Raw genomic sequence first — 9,258 nt, forward strand, 5'->3', positions numbered from 1 at the left:
ACGATTTTCCAAATGTTTTGCGGTTCGGGATTTTTTAAAATTTTTTTGGAAGGATTTTTGGCCCCAACTTGGTAGACATGATCGTTGTATTGTTGTTGGCAATCACGGAAAAAACCAGCTAAAAATTCGAAGTGTACAAGATTTTGTGACCATTTGAATAAAGTGTCCCCATTTCAAACACTTTAATGGCTACTGGCAGCAAACCTGTAAAATCTCAAATGCTCTTTAAGGGGGTGTGAGTTCTCGAGGTTTGATGAGGGATAGGGGGCCAATATAAGGGCCATGTACCAGTACCCATCGTACATCATGTGCGCACACCCCCGGCCCCCCGATCGTCGGAAAGCCAATGCTGTCGGTCAGGTTCTCCGACGATGCTCTGACGATGGTGCCTCGGTGAAAAAAAATGGGGCACCAGCACATGCCTGAACCCAGCATGTGCTGCCGTAACCCTAGGTCCGATCCGATCTTAGACTGGGAATGAACTCCGCATGCCTAAGCCAACCGAGGAAACGAGCTGGCCAAAGAGACGGGATGCGCAAGCCATGGATCCATAGGGTGGTAGGTGGGTTTAGGCACTTCCTCATATTTTTGTGTTCCAATGCCATTTTTCTAGCTTGTAAATTTATACAATGGTCCCTTAAGCCTTCACGTGAAGTTTCATGGGAAGACGACTCGTTTTCTATTTTTCACGATTTTTTAAACTTTCTGCGGTTCGGAATTTTTTAAAATTTTTTCGGAAGGTTTTTTGGCCCCAAACCTCGTAGATGTGGTCCTTGTATTTTTGTTGGCATGCAAAAAAAATCAGTTAAAAACTAGAAGTTTACAAGATTTTGTGACCATTTGAAAAAAGTGTCCCCATTTCAAACACTTTAATGGCTACTAGCAGCAAACCTGTAAAATCTCAAATGCTCTTTAAGGGGGTGTGAGCTCTCGAGGTTTGATGAGGGATAGGGGGCCAATATAAGGGCCATGTACCAGCACCCATTGCACGTCATGTGCGCTCACCCCCCCGGCCCCCCGATCGGCAGAACCCCAATGCTGTCAGTCAGGTTCTCCGGTAATGGTGCCCCGACGAAAAAAAATACAGCACTAGCACATGCCCAAGCCCAGCATGTGCTGCCGCAACCCTCAGTTCAGTCCGACCTTAGATTGGGAATGAACTCTGTATGCTTAGATTGGGAATGAACTCCATATGCCTAGTCAACCCATGAAACGAGCGTGCGTGCGTTCAGCCAGCCAGAGGGGTGGGATGCGCAAGTCGGGGATCGGCAGGGTCCCCCTCTGTGTGCTGCCGATCCTACTACCGCATCACTCAGTCTGGTCTGATCTTAGATTGGGAATGAACTCCGCATGCCTAAGCCAATCGACGAAACGACCGAACGGGCAGGCACTACGCCGGCTAGAGAGACGGGATGCGCAAACCGTGGATCGATAGGGTGGCAGGTGGGTTTAGGCACATCTTCATATTTCTACGTGCCAATGCCATTTTTATGGCTTGTAAATTCATACAATGGTCCCTTAAGCCTTCACATGAAGTTTCATGGCAAGACGACTTGTTTTCTATTTTTCAAGATTTTCAAAATGTTTTGCGATTTGGGATTTTTTAAAATTTTTTCGGAAGGAATTTTGGCCCCAAACTTGGTAGACGTGATCCTTGTATTTTTTTTGGCATGCACAAAAACATTCAGCTAAAAACTCAAAGTGTACAAGATTTTTGTGACCATTTGAAAAAAGTGTCCCCATTTCAGACACTTTAATGGCTACTGGCAGCAAACCTGTAAAATCTCAAATGGTCTTTAAAGGGGTGTGAGTTCTCGAGGTTTGATGAGGGATTGGGGGCTAATATAAGGGCCAAGTACCTGCACCCATTGCACATCATGTGTGTACACCCCCCTCCGGCCCCCCTGATCGTCAGAACCCCAATGCCACCGGTCAGGTTCTTCGATGATGCTCCGATGATGGTGCCCTGGCAAAGAGAAATGCGGCACCAGCACATGCCCGAGCCCACATGTGCTACCGCAACCCTCAGTCCAGTCCGATCTTAGACTGGCAATGAACTCTGTACGCTTAGACTGGGAATGAACTCCGTATGCCTAAGTCAACCCATGGAACGAGCGTACGGGCGCTCAGCCAGCCAGAGGGGCGGGAAGCGCAAGCCAGGGATCGGCCGGGTCCCCCTCTACGTGCTGCCAATCCTATTGCCGCAACCCTTGGTCTGGTCTGATCTTAGACTAGGAATGAACTCTGTATGCCTAAGCCAACCGATGAAACGAGCGGGCGGGCGGGCACTACGTCGGCCAAAGAGACTGGATGCGCAAGCCGTGGATCGATAGGGTGGTAGGTGGGTTTCGGCACATCTTCATATTTCTGCATGCCAATGCCATTTTTATCTCTTGTAAATTCATACAATGGTCCCTTAAGCCTTCATGTGAAGTTTCATGGCAAGACGACTCGTTTTCTATTTTTCACGATTTTTGAAACTTTTTACGGTTCGGGATTTTTTAAACTTTTTTCAGAAGGAGTTTTGGCCCCAAACTTGGTAGACGTGATCCTTGTATTTTTGTTGGCATGCACAAAAAAGTTCAGCTAAAAACTCGAAGTGTACAAGATTTTGTGACCATTTGAAAAAAGTGTCCCCATTTCGGACACTTTAATGGCTACTGACAGCAAACCTATAAAATCTCAAATGCTCTTTAAGGGGGTGTGAGTTCTCATGGTTTGATGAGGGATAGGGGGCCAATATAAGGGCCAAGTACCAGTACCAATCGCACATCATGTGGGCACACCCCCCCGGCCCCCTCGATCATCGGAACCCCAATGCTGTCAGTCAGGTTCTTCGACGATGCTTTGGTGATGGTGCCCCAGCGAAGAAAAATGCGGCACCAACACACGTCTGATCCCAGCATGTACTGCCGCAACCCTCGGTCCGATCTGATCTTAGACTGGGAATGAACTCCGTATGCCTAAGTCAACCCACGAAACAAGCGTGCATCCCGGGGATCAGCTGGGTGCCCCTCTGCGTGCTGTCGATCCTGCTATCGTAACCGTCGGTCTGATCTGATCTTAGACTAGGAATGAACTCTGTATGCCTAAGCCAACCAACAAAACGAGTGGGCGGGCGGGCTGGCAAGCACTACGTCAGCCAGAGAGACGGGATACGCAAGCCGTGGATAGGTGGGTTTAGGCACATCTTTTTATTTTTGGGTTCCAATGCCATTTTTATGGCTTCTAAATTCATACAATGGTCCCTTAAGCCTTCATGTGAAGCTTTATGGCAAGATGACTCGTTTTCTATTTTTCATGATTTTCAAAACTTTTTGCGGTCCGGGATTTTTTAAAATTTTTTTGGAAAGTGTTTTGGCCCTAAACTTTGTAGACATGATCTTTGTATTTTTGTTGGCATGCAAAAAAAAATTCAGCTAAAAACTCGAAGTGTACAAGATTTTGTGACCATTTGAAAAAAGTGTCCCTACTTCAGACACTTTAATGGCTACTGGCAGCAAACCTCTAAAATCTCAAATGCTCTTTAAGGGGGGTGTGAGTTCTCAAGGTTTGATGCGGGATAGTGGGCCAATATAAGGCCCAAGTACCAACACCCATCGCACATCATGAGTGCACACCCCCTCGGCCCCCTAATCTCCAGAACACCAATGTCGCTGGTCAGGTTCTCCGGTGATACTCCGGTGATGGTGCCCCCGCAAAGAAAAATACGGCACCAACACACGCCCGAGCCCAGCATGTGCTGCCGCAACCCTTGGTCCGATCCGCTCTTAGACTGGGAATGAACTTCGTATGCCTAAGTCAACCCACGAAATGAGCGTGCGGGTGCTCAACCGGCCAGAGGGGTTGGATGCGCAAGCCGAGGATCGACCGGGTCCCCCTCTACGTGCTGTCGATCCTGCTATCGCAACCCTCATTCTGGTCTGATCTTAGACTGGGAATGAACTCCGTATGCCTAAGAGAACCGACGAAACGAGAGGGCGGGCGGGCGGGAGGCCACTACGCCGGCCAGAGAGACAGGATGCGCAAGCCATGGATCGATAGGGTGGTAGGTGGGTTTAGGCACATCTTCATATTTCTACGTGCCAATGCCATTTTTATGGCTTGTAAATTCATACAATGGTCCCTTAAGCCTTCACGTGAAGTTTCATGGCAAGACAACTCGTTTTTCTATTTTTCATGATTTTTAGAACTTTTTGGGGTTCGGGATTTTTTAAAAAAATTTTCGGAAGGAGTTTTGGCCCCAAACTCGGTAGACATGATCCTTGTATTTTTGTTGGCATGCACAAAAACATTCAGCTAAAAACTTGAAAGTGTGCAAGATTTTGTGACCATTTGAAAAAAGTGTCCCCATTTTAGACACTATAATGGCTACTGGCAGCAAACCTGTAAAATCTCAAATGCTCTTTATGGGGGTGTGAGTTCTCATGGTTTGATGAGGGATAGGGGGCCAATATAAGGGCCAAGTACCAGCACCCATCGCACATCATGTGTGCACACCCCCCGGCCCCCCCGATCGTCGAAACCCCAATGTCGCCGGTCAGGTTCTTCGATGATGCTCCGACGATGGTGCTCGGTGAAGAAAAATGCGACACTAGAACATGTCCGAGCCCAGCATGTGCTGCCACAACCTTTGGTCCGGTCTGATCTTAGACTGGGAATGAACTCCGTATGCCTAAGTCCCCCTCTGTGTGCTGTCGATCCTGCTGCCGTAACCCTCGATCTGATCTGATCTTAGACTGGGAATGAACTCTACATGCCTAAGCCAACCGACAAAACGAGCGGGCTGGCGGGCTGGCGAGCACTATGCTGGCCAAAGAGACGGGATGCGCAAGCCGTGGATCCATAAAGTGGTAGGTGGGGTTAGGCACATCTTCTTATTTTTGCGTGCCAATGCCATTTTTATGGCTTGTAAATTCATACAATGGTCCCTTAAGCCGTCACGTGAAGTTTCATGGCAGGACGACTCGTTTTCTATTTTTCATGATTTTGAAAACTTTTTGCGGTTCGGGATTTTTTAACATTTTTTCGAAAGGAGTTTTGGCCCCAAACTTGGTAGACGTGATCCTTGTATTTTTTTTGGCATGCACAAAAAAATTCAACTAAAAACTCAAAGTGTACAAGATTTTGTCACCATTTGAAAAAAGTGTCCCCATTTCAGACACTTTAATGGCTACTAGCAGCAAACCTGTAAAATCTTAAATGCTCTGTAAGGGGGTGTGAGTTCTCGAGGTTTGATGAAGGATAGGGGGCCAATATAAGGGCCAAGTACTAGCACCCACCGCACATCATGTGCGCACACCCCCTCCTGGCCCCCCCGATCGACAGAACCCTAATGCCACTGATCAGGTTCTCCGACGATGGTGCTCCGGTGAAGAAAAATACGGCACCTGCACATGCCCGAGCCCAGCATGTGCTGTAGCAACCCTTGGTCCAATCCGATCTTAGACTGGGAATGAACTTTGTATGCCTAAGCCAACCGACGAAACGAGCTGGCGGGCGGGCGAGCGGGCGCTACGTTGGCCAGAGAGACGGGATGACCAAGCCGTGGATCGATAGGGTGGTAGGTGGGTTTAGGCACATCTTCATATTTCTATGTGCCAATGCCATTTTTATGGCTTGTAAATTCATACAATGGTCCCCTAAGCCTTCACTTGAAGTTTCATGGCAAGATGACTCGTTTTCTATTTTTCAGGATTTTAGAAACTTTTTACGGTTCAGGATTTTTTGAAATTTTTTCGAAAGGAGTTTTGTGCCCAAGCTTGGTAGACGTGATCCTTGTCTTTTTGTTGGCATGCACAAAAAAAATCAACTAAAAACTCGAAGTGTACAAGATTTTGTGACCATTTGAAAAAAGTGTCCCCATTTCAGACACTTTAATGGCTACTGGCAGCAAACCTGTAAAATCTCAAATGCTTTTTAAGGGGGTGTGAGTTCTCAAGGTTTGATGGGGCATAGGGGGCCAATATAAGTGCCAAGTACCAGCACCCATCGCACATCATGTTCGCACACCCAACCCGGCCCCCCCGATCGCCGGAACCCTAATGCCGCTGGTCAGGTTCTCCGGCGATGCTCCAACGATGGTGGCCCGGTGAAGAAAAATGCGGTGCCAGCACATGCTCGAGCCCAACATGTGCTACCACAACCCTCGGTTTGGTTCGATCTTAGACTGGGAATGAACTCCATATCCTTAGACTGGGAATGAACTCCTTATGCCTAAGTCAACCCACGAAACGAGCGTACGTGCGCTCAGTTGACCAGAGGGGCAGGATGCGCAAGCTAGGGATCGGTTGGGTCCTCCTCTGTGTGCTACTAATCTTGCTACTGCAACCCTCAGTCTGGTTCGATCTTAGACTGGGAATGAACTCCGCATGCCTAAGCCAACCGACGAAATGAGCAGGCGGGCGGGCACTACGCCAGCCAGAGAGACGGGATGCTCAAGCCATGGATCGATAGGGTGGTAGGTGGGTTTAGGGACATCTTCATATTTCTGTGTGCCAATGCCATTTTTATGGCTTGTAAATTCAAACAATGGTCCCTTAAGCCTTCACATGAAGTTTCATGGCAAGACGACTCGTTTTCTATTTTTCATGAGCTTTTAAACTTTTTACGGTTCGAGATTTTTTAACATTTTTTCGGAAGGAGTTTTGGCCCCAAACTTGGTAGACGTGATCCTTGTATTTTTGTTGGCATGCACAAAAAAATTCAGCTAAAAACTCAAAGTGTAGAAGATTTTCTGACCATTTGAAAAAATATATCCCCATTTCAGATACTTTAATGGCCACTGGAAGCAAACCTGTAAAATCTGAAATGCTCTTTAAGAGGGTGTGAGTTCTCAAGGTTTGATGAGGGATAGGGGGCCAATATAAGGGCCAAGTACTAGCTCCCACCGCACATCATGTGCGCACACCACTTCCTGGCCCCCCCGATCGCCAGAACCCTAATGCTGCCGGTCAGGTTCTCCGACGATGCTCGGACAATAGTGCCCCGGTGAAGAAAAATACGGCACCTGCACATGCCCGAGCCCAACATGTGCTGCTGCAACCCTTGGTCCAATCCAATCTTAGATTGGGAAAAAACTCCGTATGCCTAAGCCAACCAACGAAATGAGCGGGCGGGCAGGCGAGCAGGCACTACGTCAGCCAAAGAGACGGGATACGCAAACCGTGGATTGATAGGGTGGTAGGTGGCTTTAGGCACATGTTCATATTTCTATGTACCAATGCCATTTTTATGGCTTGTAAATTCATACAATGGTCCCCTAAGCCTTCACGTGAAGTTTCATGGCAAGACAACTCGTTTTCTATTTTTCATGATTTTCGAAACTTTTTACGGTCCGAGATTTTTTGAAATTTTTTTAGAAAGAGTTTTGTGCCCAAGCTTGGTAGACATGATCCTTGTATTTTTGTTGGCATGCATAAAAAAAATCAGCTAAAAACTCGAAGTGTACAAGATTTTGTGACCATTTGAAAAAAGTGTCCTCATTTCAGACACTTTAATGGCTACTGGCAGCAAACCTGTAAAATCTCCAATGCTCTTTAAGGGGGTGTGAGTTCTCCAGGTTTGATGAGGGATAGGGGGCCAATATAAGGGCCAAGTACCAGCACCCATTGGACATCATGTGCGCACAACCCCCCGGCCCCCCGATCACCGGAAGCCCAATGCCACCGGTCAGGTTCTCCGACGATGCTCCTGCGATGGTACCCCGATGAAGAAAAATACGGCACCAGCACATGCCCAAGCCCAACATGTGCTACCGCAACCCTCGGTATGGTCTGATCTTAGACTGGGAATGAACCCCGTATGCTTAGACTGGGAATGAACTCCGTATGCCTAAGTCAACCCACGAAACGAGCTTGTGGGCACTTAGCCGGCCATAGGGGAGCGATGCGCAAGCTGGGGATCGGTCGGGTCCCCCTCTATGTGCTGCCGATCCTGCTGCCGCAACCCTCGATCCGGTCCAATCTTAGACTAGGAATGAACTCCGTATGCCTAAGCCAACCGACGAAACGAGCGGGCGGGCGGGCGGGCGGGCACTACGTCGGCCAGAGAGACTGGATGCGCAAGCCATAGATCGATAGGATGGTAGGTGGGTTTAGGCACATCTTCATATTTCTACGTGTCAATGCCATTTTTATGGCTTGTAAATTCATACAATGGTACCTTAAGCCTTCACGTGAAGTTTCATGGCAAGACGACTCGTTTTCTATTTTTCACGATTTTTGAAACTTTTTACGGTTCAGGATTTTTGAAACTTTTTACGGTTCAGGATTTTTTAAACTTTTTTCGAAAAGAGTTTTGGCCCCATACTTGGTAGACGTGATCCTTGTTTTTTTGTTGGTATGCACAAAAAAATTCAGCTAAAAACTCGAAGTGTACAAGATTTTGTACCCATTTAAAAAAAGTGTCCCCATTTTCAGACACTTTAATGGCTACTGGCAGCAAACCTGTAAAATCTCAAATGCTCTTTAAGGGGGTGTGAGTTCTCGAGGTTTGATGAGGGATAAGGGGCCAATAGAAGGGCCAAGTACCAGCACCCATCGCACATCATGTGCGCACACCCCCCCTTGGCCCCCCCGATCGTCGAAACCCCAATGCCGTCGTTCAGGTTCTCCAGCGATGCTCCGACGATGGTGCCCCGACGAAGAAAAATACGACACCAGCACAAGCCCGAGCCCAGCATGTGCTACCGTAACCCTCAGTCTGGTCCAATCTTAGACTGGGAATTAACTCCGTATGCCTAAGCCAACCGACGAAATGAGCAGGCGGGCGGGTGGGAGGGCACTACGCCAGCTAGAAAGACAGGATGCGAAAGTCGTGGATCGATAGGGTGGTAGGTGGGTCTAGGCACATCTTCATATTTCTGCATGCCAATGCCATTTTTATGGCTTATAAATTCATAAAATGGTCCCTTAAGCCTTCATGTGATGTTTCATGGCAATACGACTCGTTTTCTATTTTTCACAAATTTTGAAACTTTTTGCGGTTTGGGATTTTTTCAAATTTTTTTTGAAGGAGTTTGGGCCCCAAACTTGGTAGACGTGATCCTTGTATTTTTGTTGGCATGCACAAAAAAAATCAGCTAAAAACTCGAAGTGTACAAGATTTTGTGACTATCTGAATAAAGTGTCCCCATTTCAGACACTTTAATGGCTACTGGCAGCAAACCTATAAAATCTCAAATGCTCTTTAAGGGGGTGTGAGTTCTCAAGGTTTGATGGGGGATAGGGGGCCAATATAAGGGCCAAGTACCAGCAC

The sequence above is a fragment of the Durio zibethinus genome, chromosome 1 (assembly GCF_047325235.1).
Source record: "Durio zibethinus cultivar Kanyao isolate XHJ-2024 chromosome 1, ASM4732523v1, whole genome shotgun sequence".
In the NCBI taxonomy this organism is placed as follows: Eukaryota; Viridiplantae; Streptophyta; class Magnoliopsida; order Malvales; family Malvaceae; genus Durio; species Durio zibethinus.